Source organism: Bombina bombina, chromosome 8 (assembly GCF_027579735.1).
Source record: "Bombina bombina isolate aBomBom1 chromosome 8, aBomBom1.pri, whole genome shotgun sequence".
Classification (NCBI taxonomy): domain Eukaryota; kingdom Metazoa; phylum Chordata; class Amphibia; order Anura; family Bombinatoridae; genus Bombina; species Bombina bombina.
In genome coordinates this window covers 13,774,174-13,788,080 of record NC_069506.1, presented here as the reverse complement: position 1 = coordinate 13,788,080, position 13,907 = coordinate 13,774,174, and positions in this window count along the sequence as shown.

The following is a 13,907-nucleotide window of genomic DNA, read 5'->3' as shown; positions in this document are numbered from 1 at the left end:
CCCAATCATAGGGCGGACTGAAATGGTTAACATGTTTCGGCCATGGTGGCCGTAATCATAGCATAAAGGTCTGATAACAAACATGTGCTTTAAAACAACAGTGAAAACACCTGATTGGTTAAAAAACAAACAAATTAAATAAAAAACACACCCATATGAAACAGACAGGTACCTTTAACCCCTTGCCTACAACCTCACACTTAAAAGGTCTTGATAAAGGCCTAGAGGGGCCAAAACGCGTAGACTGATAAGCCTAATTCTTTTGGAGTCAATATCTGTGAACTTGCTACACATTGTTTGTATTTTTCTTTCCACAGGTATTTTTTATATATTTTTTATATATATTTTTCTACAGTTTTTTTGTATTATCCTTCACCATGGTTTTTTTTCCCTATCCTGTGAATCAACCCCTTCCTACTAGGAGAAAAAGGAACAAAGGTTTCAACACACCATCATACTATTTGGATTATTTTTGTTTACTAGCACTTTTGGAATTTGTGACACTTTTTTAAACACATATTGAGGACTGGGACACTATTATTTTTTACAATTTTTCACTAATTTTTTTCACCAATTCTTTCATCATATTCACCTTATTTACATATTGACTTGATTGGACACACTTTTTTTGGACATTAATTTTTTGGATAATTTTTTGGATATTTTTCGGACACTATCACTAATTCTATAATATCAGCTCTATTCAGTTTATCAATTGATTTATTGAATCACATTTATTGTACCATGTCTACTTAGACCCATATTATTATAGTAGTATACTTCACTCTCATGGATCCATGAACTAGGAGTTAGAATTGTGTACATTGTTTTCTAACCATCACCATTGTTTTTAAATTATCATCATTGTTAACATTGTTTTAACTATCTGTTTGAACTATATGTTATTAAATTCAAGTTGATTTTAAGATTTATCCTTCTACACCTAGCCTCCGTCAGTTGGCGCCTGGTTATCCCATTCCTTTGTAGTTAAATACACAAACAAACAAGTACAATATTGGGGTGCATTACAGTTGTAGGTGCAATAATTGAATTATACAAAAGGAGAGGAATGCCCTGCCCTTGAGCACAATCAGTAGTAGTTCACTTTAAATTGTGGCCTACAGGTAGAGAGGCTCTCAAGCTTACAATCTAAAGGAGAGGGAATAGAGACAGAAGGTAAGGGAGGAGGGAAATATGTCTGATTTTAGGCAGTGTAAACTGAGAGTGAGTGAAATGTGTGGTGAGTAAATGAGGGTTGGAAAATTATAACAGAATATGATAAAGTGTCAGTTCAGAGGCTGTGAGTGTGAAGTAGTGTCTCTATCCTGAATCATTAGTGACAGCTTCACCTAATTGCTGTTAGGTGTTTATATATTAAGGTAAACACCAGGGTGGGAGGTGGAGGGAGGATTGCTGGGCTAGTGCGTGCCAAGAGCCTGTAGGATTGCTTGTTGCTGTGAGGTCTTCAAATGTTTGTTTGCAGAAAGGCTGTGGGATCGTTAAATGTATGTTTGCAGAGAGCCTGTAGGAATGCTTGTTGCTGTGAGGTCTTTGTGAGAAAGAGAGTTTTAAAGGTAAAATTTTCTGTTGATAAAGGGTAGGTGTATGGGGGGGAGGTGTAGCTTGAAGAGGGGGAGAGGGGAATGTTAAAACTAAATTCCAAATTAGCCCAACAGATATAAAAATAAAATGCACTCTATGAGGCCCATTTATCAAACATACGGAGCTTGAGGGCCTGTGTTTCTGGCGAGTCTTCAGACTCGCCAGAAACACAAGTTATGGAGCAGTGGTATAAAGACCGCTGCTCCATAACCCTGTCTGACTGCTCTGATGAGGCGGAATTCAACCCGATTGAGTACGATCAGGTTGATTGACACCTCCCTGCTGGCGGCCCATTGGCCGTGAGTCTGCAGGGAGCGGCGATGCACCAGCAGCTCTTGTGAGCTGCTAGTGCAATGATGAATACGGAGAGCGTATTGCTCTCCGCATTCAGCGATGTCTGTCGGACCTGATCCGCACTGTCAGATCAGGTCCAACAGACATATGATAATTCGGCCTCATTGTCTTGATTGGAGATAGATGAATTACCTTCAAATGTTTGTTTGCAGAGAGCCTGTAGGATTGCTACTTATGCCCTGAACCAATTCTATGACTGTACAAATTATGTTATTTGAACACAAGGTAGTATACCGATCTGTTGTGTTCTGATGGGCAAGAATGTTGCGCTCATTGAGACTTTGGGGCCTATTTATCAATCAATGTCCGACAGATATCGCTGAGTGCAGACAGCATACGCTGTCAGCATTTAACATTGCACAAGCAGTTCTGGTGAACTGCTTGTTAAATACCGGGGGTGTCAATCAACCCGATCATATAGGATCAGGCGGATTGATGTCTGCAGCCTCAGAGGCAGCGGACCAGTTAAGGAGCAGTGGTCTTAAGACTGCTGCTTCATAACTGCTGTTTACAGCGAGCCTGAAGGCTCGCACGGAAACAAGGCCATCAGGGGCCATTCAGTCCTTGATAAATCAGTTTCATTGTGTTCACATTTGCTATTATTCAATTGTATTTTTAACCTTTTTGAATAATTGTCAGTATGTGTGGGAAGAGGAGACATGGACCGTGACGTTTAGCGTGGGAAGCCTATTGGTCCATGTTTCCTTTAAATTGTATCATTATGTAAGCAAGTAGCACCTATGATTAAGTGCCCTGAGACACTAAACACATAAGAATAATTGTCCTCTTATTGTGCCATTTTTTAAACTGATGCAATAAAGTTTGCTATTTTATTGGAAGCCCATTTGAGTGCCGCATTTCATACTTTTTGTGTTTATATTTATTTCTGTCTTTTAAACTGCATTTACAAAGCATTACAACTATAACTTAATTTTATTTTTTTCATTTTTTCCAGTAGATACTTTTAATAATCAAAATACTTAGATGATAATGTTAGAGCTGTATTTAGATTATGCGGATATCCCTCTTTATTATAAAAATCAACAGTCTCTCTCTATCTCCATGATTACATTTGTTCTCCCTGGTATTGGGGAAAAAACATCTCTGTTCTTAGACACAAATTCTCTCACTTCCTGCTTCTGATGGGGAGATAGCATCTCTGCTATATACACCTCAGGAATTTTCTCAACTGTATCATCAAGACCTCCTCTGTCTACTCATGGTTTAAGTAGATTTATGTGATAGATCTCTTCTGGTTTTCTTCTGCCAGGTTGACTCACTTTATAATTAACATTATTGACCTGTTCAAAATCTCATATGGACCTTGCCAACTTGCCAGGAATTTACCTTCAACTGTAGGTACCAGAACTAGAACTTTATCTTCAGGTTGGAAAACCCTTAGCCTTGCATAATTATTATAACTGGCTTCCTGAGCTCTCTGTGCTTTCTGCAAATATTCCCCTACTATTGGCATTATAGCTTCCATTCTTTCTTGCATTTATGCTATATGCTCTATAACACTATGGTGAGGTGTTTTTAGCTGCTCCCATGTTTCTTTTGCAATGTCAAGTATTCCCCAGAGATGCCTACCATATAACAATTCAAAAGGTGAAAAACCTGTGGAAGCTTGGGGCACTTCCGTAATAGAAACCATAAGGTACAGTAGCAAACAATCCCAGTTCTTTCCACCCTTGTCTACCACTTTACGTAACATGCTTTTTAGAGTTTTATTAAACCTCTCAACCAACCCACCAGTTTGGGGATGATACACAGATGTTTTTAGTTGTTTAATTTTAAGAAGTTTACAAAACTCTCTCATAATTTTGGACATAAAAGGGGTTCCCTAATCCGTAAGAATGCCCACCCTGCTGAACATCATCATTAGCTCCTTAGCAATATTCTTAGAGGAGGTATTCTGCAAAGGAATTGCCTCAGGATAGCGGGTAGCATAGTCCACCACAACTAAAATATACTCATGCCCCCTAGCAGACTTTAGTAAAAGCCATGCCAAATCCATTGCTATTCGCTCAAAAGGAACCTTTATAACAGGAAGAGGTATAAGTAGATTGCGGTAACCTTTAAATGGAGCCTTCAATTGACATTCTGGGCAGGATTTACAAAAGCTCTCTATTGGAATTAAAATATCAGGCCAAAGAACTCTTTCTCTGGTCTTTTCAATACCAAGGTACCCCCCCCCCAGCATATGACTATGGGCTAATTTCAAAACAATATTTCTATAAGACTTGGGAACTAATAATTGCTCTACCTCTTCAACCCCTTTCTTTTCTGCTCTATAAAGCAGGTTATTTTTCACCTTAAAATAAGGAAAACATAATTGCTTTTCAGGATCTATGACAGTGCCTTAAATTACTTGAACATTTTCCCTCGCCACTATCAGAGTCAGGTCCTACTATTGGGCAGCTCAGAAATTACCAGAATTAATCCCTAGATCCTCAAATTCTATGTCTTCTCCAGAAGCATTACTCTGAGGATGTTCTGCCTCATTGCCCAGACACAACAGAGGTGCCTCCGGCACAGTGTCTGGTTCCCAATCAATATTGAAGAATGGAAAAATGTTTTCCATTTCCTCCACCTCCTGTAACTTTCCAGGATTAATCCCATGATTTACTGAAGATTTCTCCCACACTTGACAAAAGTGAGGAAAGTCTCTCCCCAATACTATATCATAGGGCAATACAGACACTGCCACTACACGACATTTAACTGTACAAATATCTGTGATAATTTCAACCTCAGCTGTAGGGTATGAGTGTGTGTGTCCATATATACAGACAATATCAAGCATTTAATCTCTATCTAACTTTTCTGGCTGAAGCAAAACATTTTTTACCAGAGTAACTTCACTCCCTGAATCAAGGAGCTCTTGAACACTCTTACCCTCCACATTCACAGATCTTAAATGACTAGAACACATAGCACTGGAAACAAAAGACATTTTGGTGCAGGTTAACATTGTACTATGTCTGTCCCTTGCACCCATATTACATTGCATAGACTCCTCCCCCTGTGTACAGTTACGTGCAATATGCTCTAACTCTTGACATTTAAAACACTTTATTTGTTCATCAGTTTAGCCTCTTGGCCATAATGGTTTTTTGACTTGTTTTTTTATAATGCAGCTTTGCTTTAGGTTGAGGATCATTGCTGTGCAATTCCTTAGCAGTCAAATATCTCTCAACCAGGCTGATCATTTTTTCTGGGTCTTTAGGATCCCCTTGACTTACCCACTGTAGAAGTCCAGCTGGAAGATTCCTGAGAAATCTGTCCATTGCAACCATTTCTATAACTTTTGTGGCTGAATTAATGTCCGGCTGCAGCCATTTCTGAGCAAGTCTCAGCAGTTCATACATTAGTGCTCTTGTAGGTTTTCCTATCTCAAACACCCAATTATTAAATCTTTGGGCACCAATTGCAGGTGTTACTCCCAAGAGTGTAAGAATTTCAGTTTTTATTTTCTTATAATCTTGAGCTTAGCTGTGAGACACATCCTCATATGCTTTCTGGGATTCTTCACTAAGACATGGTGCGAGTAGCCCTGCACATTGTTCAGGTGACCACTGTTTCCTGGCAGTAATCCTCTCAAATATTGTGAGGTAAACCTCAATATCATCCATCTCTGACAACTTATGCAGAAAGTCATTTGCTCAGATATAGCGCCCCCTATCCACAGTGGGGGTAGCTACAGAAGGCTGTAGGACTTGCTGCAATACATTAACCAATGTAGCTCTATCCTCTCGCTGGGCATCCATCATGCGCTAACTTGCGCAGTCAGTAAGCGATTTGTCTCCTGCTGTACAGCAGTTGCTTGCGCCAGCTCCTCCATTTTGTAAACGTTCTCCTCTTAGAAGCAACAGGTAACACCAAGGCAGGTATATGTCTAAAAGGCACAGTGTCACTTTTACTTCCAACAGCTTAAAGCAAAAGTTTTGTTAGTGCAGCCTGCAGAAAAAAAGTTTTACCCACAGACCATATTTGTGCTATCCCCACATTCACCACCATATTGTAATCCAGCACCCACTTCTGGTGCCTGGTTTCAAGGAAATAGCACGGTCCCCTAGGGTATAAAATGACACAGCCTTAATAAATTTAAACAGTCAGATTTATGTTTCACTGTGCAATTGCAGTTCACAGCAATGTGTGTTTTACAACAACCAAACACACCCAAACCTACAAACAAAAACCTAGCTCAGTGTGAGCTCCTACTGACATAGTTGTACATCCCTAACTGAATCAAGGAAAACTAAACTAAACAAAACATGCTGTTTTTAGCAAACTCACTTTTTATCAGCTTTTCTCAGCTCAGCTGTAAAGTGTCTCTCTCCAAGTCAGAAACACTGTGGAGGCGCTCTCGCTCGCTCTCTCGCTCTCTCTCTCTGCACCTAGCAGCTGGAGAATAAATTACCCTAATTTAATTAAACACAGGTGAGAAAAATACTTTCCTGATTTCTCACCTTCAGCTATGTGTAAACTTAGGAGTGAAACGCCGGCCCTCTCTCCAATGTTCCACCCCAGGGACCCAAAAATACAGCAGCTTAATTCCTAGCAAAATTTTATATATTACAATTCCCTGGGGTTTTATAAATCAGATACACATTTCAACATAGTAGGAGAAATATAAACCTGGTCACTCACCATTCCCTGTCACAATATATATATATATATATATATATATATATATATATATATATATATATATATATATATATGTATATTGTGTACCAAATACACATCAGATATATGTAGAAATATGTATTTATGAATAAATATAACATATTCATGTATGTGAAGAACAGTGGAATTTTAAATACTCATATTTTCATGTTGGGTTTGCACAGAGGAGAATATGTGATTGGGTTTGCGCTAGAATGGGGTATTGGGTTTTTTTTTCCACTTTTTTTCTCTATTGACTTCTATGGGAGAATATGTGAACACGCACGCAATATTGTAAGTTTGTTTTTTGCGCTTGTCGGGTTAGCTGTTGAGTGAAAACTGTTTACTTTCAACTCATAATATGAGCGCAACCCGATAAGGGCAAAAAGCTTACTTCTAGCACATTTAAAGTTTGAGCTGAAGAGTTTATTAGCACAACACTTGTAATATGGCCCTATGTGTGTTTATAGGGTGCCAAGTCAGCAACAAATGCAAGATCTTATATCTGTAAAAACACAAACACAGATGGCGTCTCCTACTGCAACACAGCTAATGTCCACATTTCTCAGAAACAACAGGGTACGGTTGAAGTTCTCACAAATGTGGCAGCACTTTATTGTGCTAATGGAAGCAAACTGGGGAAATGTCCGTGTCTCAGCTCACTGACAACCGGCAAAGGGTATACAACCCCCAGTTCCTCCAGATGACCAGCAAGGGATCTCACCCAATAGAAAAACATAATATAAGTTGTCCTTTCAGTACAACTACACAGCTAATATTATAATTATTATTATGTAATATATTATTGTTCCTGTGAATATTAACAATAACAGGGACTAAAATGCTTGTTAATCAGAAATGTGCTTCATCTCTATGGTGTGTTCCTAATGCTCAGAAAACACACATTCAGATACAATTCCAGCAGCAGTGAAGGATAAAAGGAACAATTGAATTCCCTATAACATTTTCGTTTCTAAGTACTTAGATGCTGCTTTTTAGTCTCATCAAATCAGTCCGGAAATAAAACAAATGATGAAGAAATCATGTCAGTTATTGTACAGTACATTGTGAGTGATTGAAATCCGCTCACCTTAGAGTCAATGGCTTTTTCTTTAGAAGAGACACTCAATGATTTGGTTCCTAAGACTAGGTATGTGTAAATTAGCCTTAAATCTTCAATCTATAGCACAAGTCTAAACAGTTTTTCAAATCAAGAAGCTCTTTATCTGATTTCAGGTATTGTTTGAAACAGGTTAATAAGAATGTATGGTTTAATCGCAAGGGTACGCAAGAGAAAAATACTTGCCTATTTCTGATCCCGGGAACCATTATTTTTCATCTTTTCAAAGATATATGTCTATAGTTCTTTGTATAATTTTAGATGATAGATTATCATAAAGTAAGGTCTTAATATGTGAAACAGAGTTAAAGAATTTTCTTTTGTATCTATTAGAGATGTGTGTTTGTTTTGTTATAAATGCAAATTCATAATGAAAAACGGATATTAGTTTTAGCATTTCTCATATCTCCGCATGAGATCAAGCGCAAGATTTTAGACATGTGCAGCCAAGAAAATGTTGTTTAGGGTCAACATTTTTGTTCTGAATATTCTGGTAAATTTGTTCAGGTGAAAAGTTAACCTATAGTTACAATACTTACCTTGATGTGCTCTGGAGAGCACGGAGAATGCTAAGGTAAGTATTAACTGGTTTGAAAAATAAATAAAGGAAACAAATTAATACTGATTATTTTCGTCAGTGTTTTTTAATTTTCTTTATTTTCTTTGGTAAATTCATTTTAATTTTGGCTTTGATAAAACGCAACGAAAATGTGATTTTTGTGATGAATATGCATTTGTCTGAAAATGAATACACATCTCTACAAAATAACACACCCTGCGCTAAAGATTGTTCTTCACTTGTAATCTAGCCAAAAGTAGTCAGTTTTCCTGTCTCCTTGAGTTATAAGACTGATAACTTCCAAACTGGCTGCCTTTTGTAAGATTCTGTCTTGAACGTTCCATTTCATAATTTCAGTTTCTATCTCAAAAACATATCATTAAATTAGCCAGACATCATTTTCCTGAAATAAACAGACTGATTAACATAATGGATATGTACCCATTGCTTTTAAGCAATTATTTACAATTGGGTACTACATTAGCAATAATACAATCAACATGAACTGCCTGTGTCTACAATGGGCTACATTATAAAGGTCAGTTAGTTATGCTTTTGCACAGATGAGTTACTTAAACACAACTGAATGTATGGTTTACAGATTTATTTAATTGTGGTTTTAGTAATAGCAGTAAAATGTTATTTTATGATTCAGACTTCCAATTTACTTCTATTATCTGATTTGCGTCATTATCTTGGTATCCTTTGTTGAAAAGTATACCTAGGTAGATTTAGGAGCTAGCTGCTAATTGGTGGCTGTACAAATGTACCTCTAATCATTGGCTTACTCATGTGTTCAGCTAGCTCCCAGTAATGCATTGATGCTCCTTTAATAAAAGATACCAAGAGAATGAAGCAAAATTGATAATAGAAGTAAATTAAAAAGTTGAGTTCCCGGCGAACATAGCATGTTCGCGTTTGCCGCGGCGGGCGAACAAATGCAATGTTCGATCCACCCCCTATTCGTCATCATTGAGTAAAACTTTGACCCTGTACCTCACAGTCAGCAGGCACATTCCAGCCAATCAGCAGCAGACCCTCCCTCCCAGACCCTCCTACCTCCTGGACAGCATCCATTTTAGATTCATTCGGAAGCTGCATTCTTAGTGAGAGGAGGGACAGTGTAGCTGCTGCTGATTTAATAGGGAAATCGATAGCTAGGCTAGTGTATTCAGTGTCCACTACAGTCCTGAAAGACTCATCTGATCTCTGCTGTAAGGACAGCACCCCAAAAAGCCCTTTTTAGGGCTAGAACATCAGTCTGCTTTTTTTTTTTTCCCTGTGTAATCTAATTGCAGTTGCCTGCCTGCCAGCGTGTGTGTCAGGCTCACAGCATATACTGTGCCCACTTGCCCAGTGCCACCACTCATATCTGTTGTAACAGTAGTGTACATTTTAAAAAAACAAACACTTTTTTGACTGTGAAATAATAGCAGTCAGTTTCCTTCACACGTGTGGGTTTCAGTGCCTGCCAGGGCACAGTGTCACCCCAGTGCCACCACTCATATCTGGTGTAACAGTAGTGTACAATTAAAAAAAAAAAAACTTTTTTGACTGTGAAATAATAGCAGTGTCAGTTTCCTTCACATGTGTGCGTTTCAGTGCCTGCCAGGGCACAGTGTCACCCCAGTGCAACTCATATCTGGTGTAACAGTAGTGTACATTTAAAAAAAAAAAAAAAACACTTTTTTGACTGTGAAATAATAGCAGTGTCAGTTTCCTTCACAGGTGTGCATTTCAGTGCCTGCCATGGCACAGTGTCACACCAGTGCAACTCATATCTGGTGTAACAGTAGTGTACATTTAAAAAAAAAATACAATTTTGACTGTAATAGATTGAATAGCAGTTAGTTGCATTTGTTTTGTGTGTCTGCCTCTGACAACAGTGATGCCATTTGCAACCTGTGCCAAAAGAAACTGAGTCGTGGGAAGTCCAACACCCACCTAGGTACAACTGCTTTGCAAAGGCACATGATCACACATCACAAACGCCTATGGGATCAACACATGAGTACAAGCAGCACACAAACTCAAAGCCGCCATCCTCCTCCTGGTCCAGCATCTTCAGCCATGACAACCACTGCTGTCCTCCTTGCCCCCTCTCAACCATCCGCCACTACGTGTCTCGCCTTGAACAGTTCCTGCTCATCTGCCCACAGTCAGGTGTCTGTCAAGGACATGTTTGAGCGTAAGAAGCCAATGTCACAAAGTCACCCCCTTGCCCGGCATCTCACAGCTGGCTTGTCTGAACTCTTAGCCTGCCAGCTTTAACCATACAAGCTGGTGGAGTCTGAGGCGTTCAAAAAATTTGTAGCTATTGGGACACCGCAGTGGAAGGTACCCGGCCGAAATTTCTTTGCACAAAAGGCAATCCCCAACCTGTACTCGATTGTGCAAAAGGAAGTAATGGCATGTCTGGCACACAGTGTTGGGGCAAGGGTCCATCTGACCACTGATACCTGGTCTGCAAAGCATGGTCAGGGCAGGTATATCACCTACACTGCGCATTGGGTAAATCTGCTGATGGCTGCCAAGCATGGAATGCGTGGCTCTGCAGAGGAGTTGGTGACACTGCCACGACTTGCAGGCAATCCTGCTTCCACCTCCTCTACTCCTCCTACTCCATCCTCTTCCAGAACCTCCTCGGCTGAGTCCTCTTCTGCTGCTGCGTCTTGCTCCACATCAACAGCACCCCCCCAGCTCCCCAGGTACTATTCCACATCCCGGATATGGCAGTGTCATGCCGTCTTGGGGTTGACTTGCCTGAAAGCAGAGAGTCACACCGGACCAGCACTCCTGTCCACCCTGAATGCACAGGTGGATCAGTGGCTGACTCCGCACCATCTGGAGATCGGCAAAGTGGTTTGTGACAACGGAAGAAATTTGGTGGCGGCATTGAATTTTGGCAAGTTAACACATGTGCCGTGCATGGCACATGTGTGTAATCTGATCGTACAACGCTTTGTGCATAAGTACCCAGGCTTACAGGACGTCCTGAAGCAGGCCAGGAAGGTGTGTGGCCATTTCAGGCGTTCTTACACGGCCATGGTGCACTTTTCAGATATCCAGCGGCGAAACAACATGCCAGTGAGGCGCTTGATTTGCGACAGCTCGACACGTTGGAATTCAACACTCCTAATGTTCAACCGCCTGCTCCAACAAAAAAAAGCCGTTTACAACTATTTGTATGACCGGGGTGCTAGGATAGCCTCTGCAGAGCTGGGAATTTTTTTGCCACGTTACTGGACACTCATGCGCAATGCCTGTAGGCTCATGCGTCCTTTTGAGGAGGTGACAAACCTAGTCAGTCGCATCAAAGGCACCATCAGCGACATCATACCATTTGTTTTCTTCCTGGAGCGTGCCCTGTGAAGAGTGCTGGATCAGGCCGTAGATGAGCGTGAAGAGGAAGAGGAAGAGTTGTGGTCACCACCAGAAACAGCCTTATCAGCATCGCTTGCTGGACCTGCGGCAATGCTGGAAGAGGATTGTGAGGAAGAGGAGTCAGAGGAGGAATGTGGCTTTGAGGAGGAGGAGGAAGACCAACCACAACAGGCATCCCAGGGTGCTCGTTGTCACCTATCTGGTACCCGTGGTGTTGTACGTGGCTGGGGGGAAGAAGATACGTTCAGTGAGATCACTGAGGACGAGGAACGGGACATGAGTAGCTCGGCATCCAACCTTGTGCAAATGGAGTCTTTCATGCTGTCATGCCTGTTGAGGGACCCTCGTATAAAAAGGCTGAAGGAGAACGACCTGTTCAGGGTGTCCACGCTTCTAGACCCCCGGTATAAGCAGAAAGTGCCTGAAATGTTACCGAATTACCGCAAGTCGGAAATGATGCAGCAGTTCCAAATAAATTAAAAAGTATGCTTTACACAGCGTATAAGGGTGATGTCACAGCACAACGGGAATCTAACAGGGGAAGAGGTGAACGTAATCCTCCTCCTCCCATGACCACACCGGAAAGGACAGGACGCTTTACAGACGTGTTGTTGATGGAGGACATGTGGAGCTTTTTAAGTCCTACGCATCGCCACAGCCCTTCGGGGTCCACCCTCAGAGAACGACTCGACCAACAGGTAGCAGACTACCTTGCCTTAACTGCAGATCTTGACACTCTGAGGAGCGATGAACCCCTTGACTACTGGGTGTGCAGGCTTGACCTGTGGCCTGAGCTATCCCAATTTGCGATAGAACTTCTGGCCTGCCCCGCTTCAAGTGTCCTGTCAGAGAGGACCTTCAGTGCAGCAGGAGGTATTGTCACTGAGAAGAGAAGTCGCCTAGGTCAAAAAAGTCTAGATTACCTCACCTTTATTAAGATGAATGAGGGATGGATCCCGAAGGGACTGACAGTGGGCTATACATTAGACTAAAAAAGGCCTGATGAGATGAGCTGCCTTGGGCTAAAAATGGTCCACATGCTGCTGTATTTTATCTCTGAATGCCGGATGATTTGTGTGACTTATCCGCCACCAACTAGGGTTCAAGCCGCAATGTTTTAGGGCACTTTCTGCCTGGGAAACAAACATTAATTTTTCTGGCCGCTGCTACAGCAGCGGCTGCAACAATACCTAAATTTTCAGGCATGTGTACATGTCTATTTTTTCTGGCCTCTGGTGATGCACTGTGGCTTCAAAAACCAAACCAAAAAAAAGGCACATAACAGGGATTAAACTAATAGGAATAGTACTACTCAACACACCACTCCTATCTGGTGGCACATTAGATTGCACGCGCAGTGCCCCAAATTTGAAGTAGGAGGACCGACCAAGCATCTTTTTCCATCTCCCGGTTCCTAAAATCGATGCCATATACACGTCCCCTGATAGGGGACGTAACAGGGATTAAACTGATAAGAATAGTTCTACTTAACACACCACTCCTATCTAGTGGCACATTAGATTGCATGCACAGTGCCCCAAATTTGAAGTAGGAGGACCGACCAAGCATCTTTTTCCATCTCCCGGTTCCTAAAATCGATGCCATATACACGTCCCCTGATAGGGGACGTAACAGGGATTAAACTGATAGGAATAGTACTACTTAACACACCTTATAATAATGCAGAGAGAGGCAATGCAGAGAGAGGAGTCTGAAGAAGAGGAGTCAGAGGAGGAAGGTGGCTTTGAGGAGGTGGAAGACCAAACACAGCAGGCGTCCCAGGGGGCTCGTTGTCACCTTTCGGGGACCCTTGGTGTTGTACGTGGTTGGGTGGAGGAAGAGACCTTCAATCACATCAGTGAGGACAAGGAACGGAACATGGCTAGCTTGGTATCCAACCTTGTGCACATGGGGAGTTTGCGGTTGTGCAAATGGACTGTTTGCGGTTGTTTGCGGTATGTTAAACGGGGAGTTTGGTCTGTCACTGTGAAGCGGGCGTAACCCTTACACTACCTGATCGATACAACATCATACCTGATGTTTTAAAGCACGTTATTCCAAACAATTTAGGAATGTTAGGTGATTTATGCCCTTTATGGATTAAAACCAGACTCTGCATCAACTATGTAATTTTCCATGGGAGTTTTGCCATGGATCCCCCTCCGGCATGCCACAGTCCAGGTGTTAGTCCCCTTGAAACAACTTTTCCATCACTAT